The 18,502-nt window shown below is 49.0% G+C and overlaps 1 protein-coding gene across 1 annotated transcript in view; it reads left to right on the top strand.

Moving 5' to 3' along the window:
- The first annotated feature begins 349 nt into the window (after positions 1-349).
- Positions 350-18,502, top strand: part of LOC139275937 (Na(+)/H(+) exchange regulatory cofactor NHE-RF3-like) — an 84,071-nt gene continuing 65,918 nt past the window's right edge. The window contains exon 1 of the mRNA XM_070893166.1: positions 350-431. The gene's annotated coding sequence lies outside the window, so the exon portion shown is untranslated. The remainder of the gene's footprint in view (positions 432-18,502) is intronic.

The raw sequence follows: 18,502 nt of genomic DNA, 5'->3' as shown, positions 1-18,502 counted from the left end.
ACTGCCCCTCCGACAGTGCACCGCTCCCTCCGCACTGCCCCTCCGACAGTGCGGCACTCCCTCGGAGTGCCAGCTTAGATTTTTGTGCTCAAGTCCCTGGAGTGTGACTTGAACCCACGACCTTCTGACCCAGAGGCGAGAGTGCTGCCCACTGAGCCACGGCTGACACAGTCCATCGGCAATGATTTGTGGGTATATGAGAGCAGACTTGCTCGCTGGATGTTTACAACAGCTGGCGTGCTGTATTTGTAAGCAGGCAGGATTACATTGAACATGTGATTGACTCCGCAGGCACCGGGACGCTGATGTTGCGAAGGTGTGGCCACCCACTGTGTCCAGGCTCCGGAGACCCAAGCAGCGGAGGCCCTTCTCGTGGAGCTCCTTGGTGCGTCCACTGTCCACCGGGGAGTTTGTAAACTGCAGTCACGATGGTACGTTTTTTTTTTAAAAAGATAAAGAAAATGCTGCACACACGCAGGAGCTGCCTCGGGATCTGAGGGGAGCAGAAACTACTCCACGGGAACAGAAAATGCCGGAAATGCTCAGCAGGTCGGGCAGCATCTTGGAGAGAGTGAAACTACGTTCTGCCAAAAAGCCCATCGACTTAAAACGTTAACTCTGTTTCTCTCTCCACGGACGCTGCCCAACCGGCAGAGTACTTCCAGCATTTAATGTTTTTATTTCCGATTTCCAGCCTTCGCTGTAATCTGTGGAGACGTTGGCCTCCATTCTAACTGTTGCCGCTTGTCGGGACCCAGGTGGGGAGCTGAGGCGGGGGTGGTTAATAGGAAGCTGGGGATTTGCCCACCCCTTTCTCGCCCCGATCGGATCACCTGCACTTCTGATTGAACACCCCCGGCCCCCCCCATCATCATCAGAGGCAGTCCCTCGGAATCGAGGAAAACTTGCTCCCACTCCAAAAGTGAGTTCTCAGGTGACTGAACAGTCCAATACGGGAATTACAGTCTCTGTCACACGTGGGACAGACAGGGGTTGAAGGAAAGGGGTGGGTGGGGAGTCTGGTTTGCCGCATGCTCCTTCCGCTGCCTGCGCTTGGTTTCTGCATGCTCTCAGCCACGAGACTCGAGGTGCTCAGCGCCCTCCCGGATGCTCCTCCTCCATTTAGGGCGGTCTTTGGCCAGGGGCTCCCAGGTGTCAGTGGGGATGTCGCACTTTATCAAGGAGGCTTTGAGGGTGTCCTTGAAATATTCCCTCTGCCCACCTGGGGCTCGCTTGCCGTGTAGGAGTTCCAAGTAGAGCGCTTGCTTTGGGAGTCTTGTGTCGGGCATGCGGACAATGTGGCCCTGCCCAGCGGAGCTGGTTGTGTGGTGGTGGCCCCTTTAAAAATGTAAATGAGCTCCGATGAGGTCATCGGGGCCTGGTCTGCCATTTTAACCCAAGGTCTGAGTGTGGGTGGGATTGGCGAGGGGTTCCCCACCGAGCCAAACCTGCCGGGAGTCGGGTCGCGGACCGGACATGACACGTGAGTTTTTATTCGTTTCTTCCGGTGAGGCTGAGATGGGGTGAGGCTCCGGAGCCCACAAGGAAACGTTGGGCCTGATAGAATGTTAGAAATTTACAGCGCAGAAAGAGCCCATTCGGCCCATCGGGTCCGTGCCGGCCGACAAAGAGCTACCCAGCCTAATCCCACTTTCCGGCTCTTGGTCTGTATCCCTGTAGGTTACGGCACTTCAGGTGCACATCCAAGTACTGTTTAAATGTGGTGAGGGTTTCTGCCTCTGCCACCCTTTCAGGCCGTGAGTTCCAGACCCCCACCACCCTCTGGGTGAAACAAATTTCCCCTCAAATCCCCTCTAAACCTCCTACCAATGACTTTAAATCTATGCCCCCTGGTTGTTGACCCCTCTGCTAAAGGAAATAGGTCCGTCCTATCCACTCTATCCCGGCCCCTCAGAATTTTATACACCTCAATGAGGTCTCTCCTCAGCCTTCTCTGTTCCAAAGAAAACAACCCCAGCCTATCCAATCTTTCCTCATCGCTAAAATTCTCCAGTCCAGGCAACATCCTCCTAAATCTCCTCTGTACCCTCTCCAGTGCAATCACATCCTTCCTGTGATGTGGTGAGCAGAACTGCACGCAGTACTCCAGCTGTGGCCTAACCAGTGTTTTATACAGTTCAAGCATAACCTCCCTGCTCTTATATTCTAAGCCTCGGCTAATAAAGGAAAGCATTTCGTATGCCTTTTTAACCACCTTATCGACCTGTCCTGGTACCTTTTCAGGATCTGTGGACAGACACTCCAAGGTCCCTCTGCTGCTCCCCACCTCTCAGTATCCTCCCATTTATTGTGTATTCCCTTGCCTTGTTGCCCCTCCCCAAATGCATTACATCACACTTTTCCGGATTGAACTCCATTTGCCACTTTTCTGCCCAACTGACCGGGCCCATCGATATCTTCCTGCAGTCCGGAGCTTTTCCCTCCTCGCTGTCAACAACACCGCCAATTTTTGTATCATCCGCAAATTTCCGAGACTGACCCGATGTTCCCGTGGGTCCCCGCTGCGGCCTCCTGGTCCCGCTCCCGCCCGCGGTGATTGCAGCTGGGAACAGGCGGGAATCCGATCCCAAATATGGAAATGAGGCCCGCGAGCGAGGGCCAGCCAGAGGGAAAATGGCGCCCTGCGGCAACTTGTAATTTGGCGGCCTCACTTTGAGTTTAAGTCGAAGGTCGTGTTCACGCAAGTTTCGGAAATAAAGCTGTCATTTCAACAGTCTTTTATCATTTAAATAATAAATGTATAAGCCGTAACATAATATAGCTAAGTGACAAATACACTCAACACTAAACTAATAAATAACAAACTTTATTCACCAGTATGTTTTCAGCAAACCCAACAACTTTTATTTGTATACCGCCTTTAACGTAGTAAAATGTCCCAAGGGGCTTCACAGGAATGTTATAAGACACAACAAATACATTTGACACAGAACCATATAAGGAGATATTAGGGCAGGTGAACAAAAGCTGGGTCAAAGAGATGGGTTTTAAGGAGCGTCTTGAGGGAGGAAAGAGAGGTAGAGAGGCGGAGAGGTTTAGGGAGGGAGTTCCAGAGCTAGGGACCCAGGCAACAGAAGGCACGGCCACTGATGGTTGAGTGATTATAATCCGGGATGCTCAAGAGGGCAGAATTAGAGGAGTGCAGACATCTCGGGGGGTTGTGGGGCTGGAGGAGATTACAGAGATAGGGAGGGGCGAGGGCCATGGAGGGATTTGTAAACACTGATGAGAATTTTGAAATTGAAACATCATTCTCAATAGAGAGGATGGCCAGTGAAGATATCCTGTCGTCTCCCATGGACGATCGCAAATATGTTTTTATGAGCTTCAACTTCGAGAAGCTCCATTCGCTGCTCACCACGGACACGGGTGTGGTTAACGGGACTCTGAGTGCTATCCATCGCCACGGACACGGGTGTGGTTAACGGGACTCTGAGCGCTATCCATCGCCACGGATACGGGCGTGGTTAACGGGACTCTGAGTGCTATCCATCGCCACGGATACGGGCGCGGTTAACGGGACTCTGAGTGCTATCCATCGCCACGGACACGGGTGTGGTTAACGGGACTCTGAGCGCTATCCATCGCCACGGATACGGGCGTGGTTAACGGGATCCTGAGTGCTATCTATCGCCACGGATACGGGCGTGGTTAACGGGATCCTGAGTGCTATCCATCGCCACGGATACGGGCGCGGTTAACGGGACTCTGAGCGCTATCCATCGCCACGGATACTGGCGTGGTTAACGGGACTCTGAGCGCTATCCATCGCCACGGATACTGGCGTGGTTAACGGGATCCTGAGCACTATCAATGTGTTTGGGAACTTTCTCTTGAAACTTGAGTCTACTCTTCTTGCAAAGCGCTGTGATCTGTTGAAAGCAGACGGTGGAGCTGGCCACTTTCTTCACAGTTCGCGGCCTTAATATCAGATTCTCGTTACCGTGACCCCTCCCCCCACGCTCCCCCCCCCCCCCCCGCACCACAGCGCCCTGGGCTATCGCCAACATCCCCCACTGTAAGGCCAGCCCTGCCATGCCTGATGGAATCACCGAATGGTTACAGCATTGGTTGATCCAGTGCTGCCTCTCTGCAGGGGCACAATATCCGAAGGGCACCTCAGCCAGTCTTTGGTTGTTGTTGTGACTTCAAACTCTTCCCTTGGAGGATTGTGTGAAGTGTGGCCCATGTGTGGCCGTTCGGTGAGGTCGCAGTTGGGTTTGGATGTGATGGAACCCGTGACTGAATAGCCTGCCAGCTGCGAATAATCGTGCGATGTGATTAATCGTGCGTTAATCGTGCGATGTGATTAATCATGCGGTGTGAATAATCGTGCGTTGTGAATAATCGTGCGGTGCGAATAATCGTGCGGTGTGATTAATCATGCGGTGCGAATAATCGTGCGGTGTGATTAATCGTGCGATGTGATTAATCGTGCGTTAATCGTGCGATGTGATTAATCGTGCGGTGTGAATAATCGTGCGGTGTGAATAATCGTGCGGTGTGATTAATCGTGCGATGTGAATAATCGTGCGGTGTGAATAATCGTGCGGTGTGATTAATCGTGCGATGTGAATAATCGTGCAATGTGATTAATCGTGCGGTGTGATTAATCGTGCGGTGTGAATAATCATGCGGTGCGAATAATCGTGCGGTGTGATTAATCGTGCGATGTGAATAATCGTGCAATGTGATTAATCGTGCGGTGTGATTAATCGTGCGGTGTGAATAATCATGCGGTGCGAATAATCGTGCAGTGTGAATAATCGTGCGGTGTGATTAATCATGCGGTGCGAATAATCGTGCGGTGTGATTAATCGTGCGATGTGATTAATCGTGCGTTAATCGTGCGATGTGATTAATCGTGCGGTGTGAATAATCGTGCGATGTGATTAATCGTGCGGTGTGAATAATCGTGCGGTGTGATTAATCGTGCGGTGTGAATAATCGTGCGATGTGAATAATCGTGCGGAGTGATTAATCGTGCGGTGTGATTAATCGTGCGATGTGAATAATCGTGCAATGTGATTAATCGTGCGGTGAGAATAATCGTGCGATGTGATTAATCGTGCGGTGTGATTAATCGTGCGGTGTGATTAATCGTGCGATGTGATTAATCGTGCGGTGTGAATAATCGTGCGGTGTGAATAATCATGCGGTGTGATTAATCGTGCGGTGTGATTAATCGTGCGGTGTGATTAATCGTGCGATGTGATTAATCGTGCGGTGTGATTAATCGTGCGATGTGAATAATCGTGCAATGTGATTAATCGTGCGGTGAGAATAATCGTGCGATGTGATTAATCGTGCGGTGTGATTAATCGTGCGGTGTGATTAATCGTGCGATGTGATTAATCGTGCGGTGTGAATAATCGTGCGGTGTGATTAATCGTGCGGTGTGATTAATCGTGCGGTGTGATTAATCGTGCGATGTGAATAATCGTGCGGTGTGAATAATCGTGCGGTGTGATTAATCGTGCGATGTGAATAATCGTGCGGTGTGATTAATCGTGCGGTGTGAATAATCGTGCGATGTGATTAATCGTGCGGTGTGAATAATCGTGCGGTGTGATTAATCGTGCGATGTGATTAATCGTGCGGTGTGATTAATCGTGCGGTGTGAATAATCATGCGGTGTGATTAATCGTGCGGTGTGATTAATCGTGCGGTGTGATTAATCGTGCGATGTGAATAATCGTGCGGTGTGATTAATCGTGCGGTGTGAATAATCGTGCGGTGTGAATAATCGTGCGATGTGATTAATCGTGCAGTGTGAATAATCGTGCGATGTGATTAATCGTGCGGTGTGAATAATCGTGCGGTGTGATTAATCGTGCGGTGTGAATAATCGTGCGGTGTGATTAATCGTGCGGTGTGATTAATCGTGCGGTGTGATTAATCGTGCGATGTGAATAATCGTGCGGTGTGAATAATCGTGCGATGTGATTAATCATGCGGTGTGAATAACCACAGTGAAAATATTTCATGGCTCGTGTCTCTCCACAACACCATGTGCATTTAACTCAAGTATTTAAAGTACATTTCGACAGATGAGCCGATCAATACTAGAACTCTATTTTTGTCACTCTTGGCGGTTGTGATAAACATTGGTAAACAGGAAGTGGCCACTAACATAACAGGAAATGCAAAGCTCTGAGTATTAAAATGATAGCACGAAATACTGAGTGAGGTCTCGCTAGGGCACTCTCAGTCCAAGCAACATTTGCAAACCCCATCCAAAACTCACATACTGTTCCTATGTTATGTGAGGCACTGTGCACTTCATCACACACTCCATCCTGACGAGAAATATATCGACCTTTTCTTCTTCATCACTGGGTCAAAATCCTGGAATTCCCTCCCTCTTAGCAATGTCACCATCAAAGGTAGTCCCTCGGAGTCAAGGATGACTTGCTTCCACGATAAGAATGAGTTCTTAGGTAACGGAGGAGTCCAATGTGGGCCCTACAGTCTCTGTCACAGGTGGGGCAGACACTCTGTTGTGTATAGAGGAATTCCACGAGGCTGAGTACTGTGAGCTAAACTTAGTGTGACCTTAGTCGTCTTTATTACAACTCCAGAGTGCCTAAACAACATGGCAACCAACCTTTTATACTGGCCCTGCGCACGTGTGCAGGTGACCATTAGGACTCCAGTAGTCGCGCCCTCTGGTGGCAAGTATTACATAGTTACATACATAACATCACTCCACCCCCACCCCCCAAAGTCTTTAGTACAAGTTATTTACAAGTTGAGGTGATCCAGGGCCCTTCGCTCCCTGGTTGATCGTCTAAGTTCAAACCCTGGCGTTTGTGAGTTGGTCCGACCATTGCTGTACTGCACCGCGGCTGGTCTGACCAGACTGTCAGAAACAGTGGGTTCATGCTCGTGATTGACAGCGAGGTCGATTGCTGGTTGGTGGATCGTCGATGGTGATGTCCTCTTCAAGTCGTTCCTGGTTGTCAGTAAATCGCAATTTGGTCTGATCTAAATGCTTAAGGAAAGGTAATCTAAACTTAAGGAAAGGTACCTTCGATGGTATGAGACGTGAATTGGCTAGAATAGACTGCCGAGTGATACTTAAAGGGTTGACGGTGGATAGGCAATGGCAAACATTTACCGATCACATGGTTGAACTTCAACAATTGTACATCCCTGTCTGGAGTAAAAATAAAACTGGGAAGTTGGCCCAACCGTGGCTAACAAGTGAAATTAAGAATAGTGTTAAATCCAAGGAAGAGGCATATAAATTGTCCAGAAAAAGCAGCAAACCTGGGAGAATTTTGGAATACAGCAGAGGAGGAAAAGGGTTTAATTAGGAGGGGGAAAATAGAGTATGAGAGGAAGCTTGCTGGGAACATAAAAACTGACTGCAAAAGCTTCTATAGATATGTGAAGAGAAAAAGATTAGTGAAAACAAACGTAGGTCCCTTGCAGTCAGATTCAGGTGAATTTATAATGGGGAACAAAGAAATGGCAGACCAGTTAAACAAATACTTTGGTTCTGTCTTCACGAAGGAAGACACAAATAACCTTCCGGAAATACTGGGGGACCGAGGGTCTAGTGAAAAGGAGGAACTGAAGGAAATCCTTATTAGGCATGAAATTGTTTTAGGGAAATTGATGGGATTGAAGGCCGATAAATCCCTGGGGCCTGATAGTTTGCATCCCAGAGTACTTAAGGAAGTAGCCCTAGAAATAGTGGATGCATTGGTGATCATTTTCCAACAGTCTATCGACTCTGGATCGGTTCCTATGGACTGGAGGGTAGCTAATGTAACACCATATTTTCAGAAAGGAGGGAGAGAGAAAATGGGTAATTATAGACTGACATCAGTAGTGGGGAAAATGTTGGAATCGATTATTAAAGATGAAATAGCAGCACATTTGGAAAGCAGTGACAGGATCGGTCCAAGTCAGCATGGATTTATGAAAGGGAAATCCTGCTTGATAAATCTTCTCGAATATTTTGAGGATGCAACTAGTAGAGTGGACAAGGGAGAACCAGTGGATGTGGTGTATTTGGTCTTTCAAAGGGCTTTTGACAAGGTCCCACACAAGAGATTGGTGTGCAAAATTAAAGCACATGGTATTGGGGGTAATGTACTGACGTGGATAGAGAACTGGTTGGCAGACAGGAAGCAGAGGGTCAGGATAAACGGGTCCTTTTCAGAATGGCAGGCAGTGACTAGTGGGGTGCCACAGGGCTCGGTGCAGGAACCCCAGCTCTTTACATTATATATTAATGATTTGGATGAGAGAATTGAGTGTAATATCTCCAAGTTTGTAGATGACACTAAACTGGGTGGCAGTGTAAGCTGTGAGGAGGATGCTAAAAGGCTGCAGGGTGAATTGGACAGATTAGGTGAGTGGGCAAATGCATGGCAGATGCAGTATAATGTGGATAAATGTGAGGTTATCCACTTTGGTGGCAAAAATACGAAGGCAGAATATTATCTGAATGGTGGCAGATTAGGAAAAGTGGAGGTGCAACGAGACCTGGGTGTCATGGTACATCAGTCATTGAAAGCTGGCATGCAGGTACAGCAGGCGGTGAAGAAGGCAAATGGTATGTTGGCCTTCATAGCTAGGGGATTTGAGTATAGGAGCAGGGAGGTCTTACTGCAGTTGTACAGGGCCTTGGTGAGGCCTCACCTGGAATATTGTGTTCAGTTTTGGTCCCCTAATCTGAGGAAGGACGTTCTTGCTATTGAGGAAGTGCAGCGTAGGATCACCAGACTAATTCCCGGGATGGCTGGACTGACATATGAGGAGAGACTGGATCAACTGGGCCTTTATACATTGGAGTTGAGAAGGATGAGAGGGGATCTTATAGAAACATATAAAATTCTAACAGGACTGGACAGGTTAGATGCAGGAAGAATGTTCCTGATGTTGGGGAAGTCCAGAGCCAGGGGACATAGTCTAAGGATAAAGGATAAGCCATTTAGGACTGAGATGAGGAGAAACTTCTTCACTCAAAAAGTTGTTAACCTGTGGAATTCCCTACCGCAGAGAGTTGTTGAGGCCAGTTCATTGGATATATTCAAAAGGGAGTTAGATATGGCCCTTGTGGCTAAAGGGATCAAGGGGTATGGAGAGAAAGCAGGAAAGGGGTACTGAGGTGAATGATCAGCGATGATCATATTGAATGGCGGTGCAGGCTCGAAGGGCCAAATGGCCTACTCCTGCACCTATTTTCTATGTTTCTGCACATTTGGCCATTTAACAGTTTGATTATAGAAACATAGAAAATAGGTGCAGGAGTAGGCCATTCGGCCCTTCTAGCCTTCACCGCCATTCAATGAGTTCATGGCTGAACATGTAACTTCAGTACCCCATTCCTGCTTTCTCGCCATACCCCTTGATCCCCCTAGTAGTAAGGACTACATCTAACTCCTTTTTCAATATATTTAGTGAATTGGCCTCAACAACTTTCTGTGGTAGAGAATTCCATAGGTTCACAATTCGCTGGGTGAAGAAGTTTCTCCTTATCTTGGTCCTAAATGGCTTACCCCTTATCCTTAGACTGTGACCCCTGGTTTTGGACTTCCCCAACATTTGGAACATTCTTCCTGCATCGAACCTGTCTAAACCCGTCAGAATTTTAAACGTTTCTATGAGATCCCCTCTCATTCTTCTGAACTCCAGTGAATACAAGCTCAGTTGATCCAGTCTTAATTGATATGTCAGTCCCGCCATCCCGGGAATCAGTCTGGTGAACCTTCGCTGCACTCCCTCAATAGCAAGAATGTCCTTCCTCAAGTTAGGAGACCAAAACTGTACACAATACTCCAGAAGTGGCCTCATCAAGGCCCTGTACAACTATAGTAACACCTCCCTGCCCCTGTACTCAAATCCCATTTCTATGAAGGCCAACATGCCATTTGCTTTCTTAACCGCCTGCTGTACCTGCATGCCAACCTTCAATGACTGATGTACCATGACACCCAGGTCTCGTTGCACCTTCCCTTTTCCTAATCTGTCACCATTCAGATAATAGTCTGTCTCTCTGTTTTTACCACCAAAGTGGATAACCTCACATTTATCCACATTATACTTCATCTGCCATGAATTTGCCCACTCACCTAGCCTATCCAAGTCACTCTGCAGCCTCATAGCATCCTCCTCGCAGCTCACATTGCCACCCAACTTAGTGTCATCCGCAAATTTGGAGATACTACATTTAATCCCCTCGTCTAAATCATTAATGTACAATGTAAACAGCTGGGGCCCCAGCACAGAACCTTGCGGTACCCCACTAGTCACTGCCTGCCATTCTGAAAAGTACCCATTTACTCCTACTCTTTGCTTCCGTCTGACAACCAGTTCTCAATCTACGTCAGCACACTACCCCCAATCCCATGTGCTTTAACTTTGCACATTAATCTCTTGTGTGGGACCTTGTCGAAAGCCTTCTGAAAGTCCAAATATACCACATCAACTGGTTCTCCTTTGTCCACTCTACTGGAAACATCCTCAAGAAATTCAAGAAGATTTGTCAAGCATGATTTCCCTTTCACAAATCCATGCTGACTTGGACCTATCATGTCACCTCTTTCCAAATGCGCTGCTATGATAGCCTTAATAATTGATTCCATCATTTTACCCACTACTGAGGTCAGGCTGACCGGTCTATAATTCCCTGTTTTCCCTCTCCCTCCTTTTTTAAAAAGTGTGGTTACATTGGCTACCCTCCACTCCATAGGAACTGATCCAGAGTCTATGGAATATTGGAAAATGACTGTCAATGCATCCGTTATTTCCAAGGCCACCTCCTTAAGTACTCTGGGATGCTGACCATCAGGCCCTGGGGGTTTATCGGCCTTCAATCCCATCAATTTCCCCAGCACAATTTCCCGACTAATAAGGATTTCCTTCAGTTCCTCCTTCTTACTAGACCCTCTGACCCCTTTTATATCCGGAAGGTTGTTTGAGTCCTCCTTAGTGAATACCGAACCAAAGTACTTGTTCAATTGGTCTGCCATTTCTTTGTTCCCCGTCATGACTTCCCCTGATTCTGACTGCAGGGGACCTATGTTTGTCTTTACTAACCTTTTTCTCTTTACATATCTATAGAAGCTTTTGCAGCCCGTCTTAATGTTCCCTGCAAGCTTCTTCTCGTACTCCATTTTCCCTGCCCTAATCAAACCCTTTGTCCTCCTCTGCTGAGTTCTAAATTTCTCCCAGTCCCTGGGTTCACTGCTATTTCTGGCCAATTTATATGCCACTTCCTTGGCTTTAATACTATCCCTGATTTCCCTTGATAGCCACGGTTGAGCCACCTTCCCTTTTTTATTTTTACGCCAGACAGGGATATACAATTGTTGTAGTTCATCCATGCGGTCTCTAAATGTTTGCCATTGCCCATCCACTGTCAATCCTTTAAGTATCATTCGCCAATCTATCCAAGCCAATTCACGCCTCATACCTTCAAAGTTACCCTTCTTTAAGTTCTGGACCACGGTGTCTGAATTAACTCTTTCATTCTCCATCCTAATGCAGAATTCCACCATATTATGGTCACTCTTCCCCAAGGGGCCTCGCACAACGAGATTGCTAATTAATCCTCTCTCATTACACAACACCCAGTCTAAGATGGCCTCCCCCCTAGTTGGTTCCTCGACATATTGGTCTAGAAAACCATTCCTTATGCACTCCAGGAAATCCTCCTCCACCGTATTGCTTCCAGTTTGGTTAGCGCAATCTATATGCATATTAAAGTCACCCATGATAACTGCTGCACCTTTATTGCATGCACCCCTAATTTCCTGTTTAATGCCCTCCCCAACATCTCTACTACTGTTTGGAGGTCTGTACACAAATCCCACTAACGTTTTTTGCCCTTTGGTGTTCTGCAGCTCTACCCATATAGATTCCACATCATCCAAGCTAATGTCCTTCCAAACTATTGCATTAATCTCCTCTTTAACCAGCAATGCTACCCCACCTCCTTTTCCTTTTATTCTATCCTTCCTGAATGTTGAATACCCTTGGATGTTGAGTTCCCAGCCCTGATCATCCTGGAGCCACGTCTCTGTAATTCCAATCACATCATATCTGTTAACATCTATTTGCACAGTTACTTCATCCACATTATTACGGATACTCCTTGCATTAAGACACAAAGCCTTCAGGCTTGTTTTTTTTAACACCCTTTGTCCTTTTAGAATTATGATGTAGTGTGGCCCTTTTTGTTTCTTGCCTTTGTTTACTTGGCCTTCCACTATTGCTTTTTACCTTTCTACCATCTGTTTCTGACTCCATATTACTTCGCCCTGTCTCGCTGCATAGGTTCCCATCCCCCTGCCATATTAGTTTAAACACTCCCGAACTGCATTAGCAAATGTTACCCCCAGGACATCAGTTTCAGTTCTGCCCAAGTGCAGACCGTCCCTTTTGTACAGGTCCCAGTTCCCCCAGAACTGGTTCCAATGTCCCAGGAATTTGAATCCCACCCTCTTGCACCACTGCTCAAGCCACGTATTTATTCTAACTATCCTGCTCCCTCTACTCTGATTAGCACGTGGCACTGGTAGCAATCCAGAGATTACTACCTTTCAGGTCCTACTTTTTAATTTAACTCCTAGCTCCCTAAATTCATCTTGTAGGATCTCTTCCCGCTTCTTACCTATATCGTTGGTACCTACATATACCACGACAACTGGCTGTTCACCTTCCCTCTCCAGAATGCTCTGCACCCGCTCCGAGACATCCTTGACCCTTGCACCAGGGAGGCAACATACCATCCTGGAGTCTCGGTTGCGGCCGCAGAAACTCCTATCTGTTCCCCTTACAATAGAGTCCCCTATCACTATCGCTCTCCCACTCTTTTTCCCGCCCTTCTGTGCAGCAGAGCCGCCCACGGTGCCATGAACCTGGCTGCTGGTGCCTTCCCCTGGTAAGTCATCTCCCCCAACAGTATCCAAACATTATAAACACCCTATTCCCTTCCTTGGCCAAAACAGTGCCAACAACCCACTTGGGACCATGACCGTAATTCAGGACAAACACGGGGTCGTTAACATCAACGTCACGTGAAACAGCCTCGCGATCGAAGTACCCCAGTGAGCGAGTGGGGTCGTGTCCAGGAACTGAACAGAATGCGAGACAAGCGGGTCTGCAGGGAGCCATCCGTCACGCGTTTCATGCTCTGCTTGATTGTTTGGACTGCCCGCTCCGCTTGACCGTTCGATGTGGGCTTAAATGGAGCAGACCTGACATTACGGGTCATAAACTTGTTGAATTCCGAGCTGGTGAAGCACGGTCCATTGTCGCTGACAAGGACGTCGGGCAAGCCATGGGTGGCGAACACGGCCCAGAGGCTTTCAATGGTTGCTGTGGACGTGCTGGATGACATGATTCCGTTTTCAATCCATTTGGAGTAAGCGTCCACAACAACTAAAAACATCTTTCCTAGAAAGGGGCCCGCAAAATCTACGTGAATCCTGGACCACGGTTTGGAGGGCCATGACCACAGACTCAGTGGAGCCTCCCTTGGTGCATTGCTCAGTTGCGAGCAAGTGTTGCACTATTGCATGCATGACTCCAGGTCCGAGACAATGCCGGGCCACCAAACATGCGACCTGGCAATCGCCTTCATCGTGACGATGGCTGGGTGGGTACTGTGTAGGTCGTGTATAAACGTTTCCCTGCCTTTTTTTGGCAAAACCACACGATTACCCCATAAGAGACAATCCGACTGGATGGACATTTCATCTTTGCTTTGGTGAAACGGCTTAATTTCATCTTGCATTTCCCCGGGAACAGCCGACCGATTCCCATTTAGGACGCAACTCTTTACTAATGACAGACCAGCCAGGATCCTGTGCTAAGTCCTGATCTGGCGAGCTGTGACGGGTGACCCCTTGCTCTCAAAAGCATCCATGACCAGTAGCAAGTCTGCGGGCTGCGCCATTTCAACCCCAGCGGTGTGTAATGGTAGCCGGCTGAGAGCATCGGCACAGTTTTCAGTGCCTGATCTGTGGCAGATAACATAGTCATAAGCGGATAATGTTAGTGCCCATCTTTGGATGCCGGATGAAGCATTGTTATTTATAAGTTTGCTCTCTGAAAACAGTGAAATGAGCGGCTTGTGGTCAGTTTCAAGCTCAAAGCGAAATCCAAATAGGTATTGGTGCATTTTCTTAATCCCATATACACATGCTAACACCTCTTTCTCGACTATACTATAGGCTCTCTCAGCCTTAGACAGACTTCTAGATGCGTATGCAATCAGTTGGAGGTTGTCCGATACATTGGCTTGCTGTAACACACAGCCGACCCCGTACGATGAGGTGACACAAGCTAGCACTAAACGTTTACATGGGTCATAATGTACAAATAACTTATTTGAACATAGCAGGTTCCTGGCCTTCTCAAAGGCTGTGTCTTGAGATTTGCCAAAAACCCAGTCGTCACCCTTACGTAGCAACACTAACAACGTGCTCAACCCGGGTAGAAAGTTACCAAAATAGTTGAGGAGTCCCAGGAACGAACACAGCTCCATCACATTCTGTGGTCTGGGTGCATTCTTGATGGCCTTTGTCTTTGAGTCCGTGGGCCTGATGCCATCTGCTGCAATCTTTCTCCCCAAAAATCCGACTTCTGGCGCCAGGAAAACACACTTGGGGCATTTCAGCCTGAGTCCCACTCTGTCTAGGTGACTTAGAACCTCTTCCAGTTGTGTAGGTGTTCGATGGTGTCACGACCGGTGGTCAGGATGTTGTCTTGAAACACAACGGTGCGCAGAACAAATTTCAGCAAACTCTCCATGTTTCTCTGGAAAATGGCTGCAGCCAAGCGAATCCCGAAAGGGCACCTGTAAATAAACAGCCCCTTTGTGTGGTGATGCACGTCAGTCTTTTCGAAGATTCAGTCAGCTCCTGTGTCATGTCGGTGGAGGTTAGGTCCAACTTGGTGAATGACTTCCCCCCCCCGCCCACTAATGTTGCAAACAGGTCATCCGCCTTGGGCAGCGGGTACTGGCCCTGTAGTGAGACTCGGTTAATCGTTACCTTGTAGTCTCCGCAGATTCTGACCGTGCCATCGCTTTTCAACACCCGATCATTTGGACTGGCCCATTTTTTGAACTTGACTGCCGATATGATTCCTTCGCGTTGGAGTCTGTCCAGTTCGATCTCGACTTTCTCCCTCATCATGTACGGAACCGCCCGAGCCTTGTGATGGACGGGCCGTGCATCGGGGCCTAGATGGATCTGTACCTTGGCGTCTGTGAAGTTGCTGATGCCTGGTTCGAATAGCGAGGGAAACTTGCTCAGCACTTGAGCCACTGAAGATGGTGCTTTGATGTCGTTCCAATTCCATCTAATCTTTTCTAGCCAACTTCTGCTCATCAGCGTTGGGCCATTGCCTGGAACAACCCACAATGATAGGTCATGCACAGCTTCATCATACGATACCTTCACTGCCGCACTTCCAATGACTGGTATGAGCTCTTTGGTGTAGGTACGCAGCTTTGCATTAATCGGGCTCAGTTTGGGCCTTTGTGCTTTATTGCCCTGCAGTCTCTCGAAAACCTTCTGGCTCATTATTGACTGACTCGCCCCCGTGTCCAACTCCATGGATACTGGAACTCCATTTAAATTGACTTTCAGCATTATAGGAGGGCTCTTGGTGGTGAAGGTATGTACCCCATACACTTCTTCCTCGGGTTGAGTTGCCTGTGCTGCGTGAACTGCGCTGGATCGATCATCCTCTGCCACGTGGTGTGTCGCAGCATGTTTGCACATTCGCTGGAGGTGCCCCATCGGTGCTTGAATCGACATTGACGGGCCCGATGATTACCCCCCGCAGCGCCAACACGGTGCTAATGGATTGACATTCACCCCCGATGGCGGACTCTGAGTCATCACAGGTCTTGCAGCTGCAGATGTATAGGCCCTGCCATATGCACTTCGGCCTGCTAGCGATGTAATTTTATGCACAGTACTTGCCGGTGAGCTTCGATGTTGAGAAGATATCTGTTTAGTGTTGTCGTCTGTGGCCATGCAGGCCTGGGCGATCGCGATGGCCCAGCTCAGATCTAGGGTTTCGGCTGCCAGCAGCTTTCAAAGAATGACCTCGTGGCTGATGCCCAGCACGAATACGTCCCGCAGCATTTGCCACAACGCAGTTCCAAAATCTCATGGTCCCGCGAGGCATCTCAGGTCGGCGACATAATCCATCTCGTCCTGGCCCCCGGAGCAATGATGCGTGTAAAAACGATACCTGGCCATGAGGATGCTCTTTTATACTGGCCCTGCACGTGTGTGCATGTGACCATTAGGACTCCAACAGTCGCGCCCTCTGGTGGCAAGTATTACATAGTTACATACATAACACAGTGGTTGAAGGAAAGGGTGGGTGGGGAGTCTGGTTTGCCACACGCTCCTTCCGCTGCCTGCGCTAGGTTTCTGCTTGTTCTCAGCGATGGATCTCGAGGTGCTCAGCGCCCTCCCGGATGCTCTTCCTCCACTTTGGGCGGTTGTGGGCCGGGGACTCCCAGGTGTTGGTGGGGATGTTGCGCTTTATCAAGGAGGCTTTGAGGGTGTCCTTGAAACGTTTCCTCTGCCCACCTGGGGCTCGCTTGCTGTGTCGAAGCTCCGAGTAGAGCGCTTGCTTTGGGAGTCTCGTGTCGGGCATGCGGACAATGTGGCCCGCCCAGCGGAGCTGATCGAGCGTGGTCAATGCTTCGATGCTGGGGATGTTGGCCTGATCGAGGACACTGACGTTGGTGCGTCTATCCTGCCAATGGGTTTGTAGGATCTTGCGGAGGCAGCGCTGGTGCCTCCTGTGTTTTGAGGTGTCTGCTGTATATGGTCCATGTCTCTGAGCCATATAGGAGGGCGGGTATCACTACTGCCCTGTAGACCATGAGCTTAGTGCCAGATTTGAGGGCCTGATCTTCAAACACTTTCTCCCTCAGGTGACCGAAGGCTGTGCTGGCGCACTGGAGGCAATGTTGGACCTTGTCGTCGATGTCTGCTCTTGCTGACAGTAGGCTCCCGAGGTATGGAAAGTGGTTCACGTTGTCCAAGGCCGCATCGTGGATTTTGGTAATCGGGGGGCAGTGTTATGTGGCGGGGTCAGGTTAGTAGAGGACCTTTGTCTTACGGATGTTTAGCGTAAGGCCCATTCTCTCGTGTGCCTCGGTGAAGGTGTTGACGATGGCTTGGAGTTCGGCCTCCGAGTGTGCGCAGACGCAAGCGCGGTCTGCGTACTGTGGTTCAATGATGGAGGGTGGGGAGACCTTGGATCTGGCCTGGAGACGGCGGAGGTTGAACAGATTCACATTTGTTCTATAATTGAGCTCCACTCCAGCGGGGAGCTTGCTGAGGGTGAGATGCAGCATTGCAGTGAGGAAGATTGAGAGGAGCGTTGGTCCCAATGATGCAGCCCTGCTTGACCCCGGACAAGCTGTGGTGGACCCGTTGGTCAGGATCACGGCCTGCATGTCATCGTGGAGCAGGCGGAGGACGGTGACAAACCTTTGAGGCAGCCAAAATGGAGGAGGACGCTCCATAGTCCCTCACGGTTGACGGTGTCAAAGGCCTTTGGGACAGCAGTGTGGGAGTACCTTCACCACACGGACTGCACAACTCACTGGCCACCCCCTTCATCTTTATTCTGTTGAAATCAAGTCTCATTGGGTATAACTTGATAGTGGATAAGATATTGGCTGAATTGGAAGCAGTGGGTCCTGGTTAGGGGAGTGATGTGGGGCTGAGGAGACGCACCAATGGGAGTGCCCCAGGGATCAGACCAGCAACCGCCAGTGATTCTAATCTCCATAAATGATCTGGATTCAGAAACTATATTAAACCGGTGGTGGGATGGAGGAGGAGGGGATGGAGGGAACAACTCATTCTGACGAAGTGACGAGTGAGTAAACAATGAGTACAGATAAGCAACAACAACAACAACTTGCATTTATATAGCACTTTAATGTCATAAAACATCCCAAGGCGCCTCACAGTAACATCAGCAGCAACCGAGCCTACTAAGGAGATATTAGGGCAGGTGACCAAAGCTTGTTCAAAGAGGTAGGTTTTAAGGAGCGTCTTAAAGGAGGAGAGCGAGGCGGAGAGGTTTAGGGAGGGAATTCCAGAGCTTTGGGCCCAAGCAGCTGAAGGCACGGCCACCAATGTTTGAGCGATTATAATCAGGGATGCGCAAAGTGGCCAGAATTGGAGGGGCGCAGAGATCTCGGAGGGTTTGTAGGGTTGGAGGAGATTACAGAGATCAACATCATAGGCAGTCCCTCAAGTCCTTAGGTAGCTGAACAGTCCAATACGAGAGCCACAGTCCCTGTCACAGGTGGGACAGATAGTCGTTGAGGGAAGGGGTGGGTGGGACTGGTTTGCCGCACGCTCCTTCCGCTGCCTGCGCTTGATTTCTGCACGCTCTCGGCGACGAGACTCGAGGTGCTCAGCGCCCTCCCGGATGCACTTCCTCCACTTAGGGCGGTCTTTGGTCAGGG

This window comes from Pristiophorus japonicus, chromosome 11, assembly GCF_044704955.1.
Source record: "Pristiophorus japonicus isolate sPriJap1 chromosome 11, sPriJap1.hap1, whole genome shotgun sequence".
Lineage (NCBI taxonomy): Eukaryota > Metazoa > Chordata > Chondrichthyes > Pristiophoridae > Pristiophorus > Pristiophorus japonicus.
This window is presented reverse-complemented; position numbering and strand designations above follow the sequence as displayed.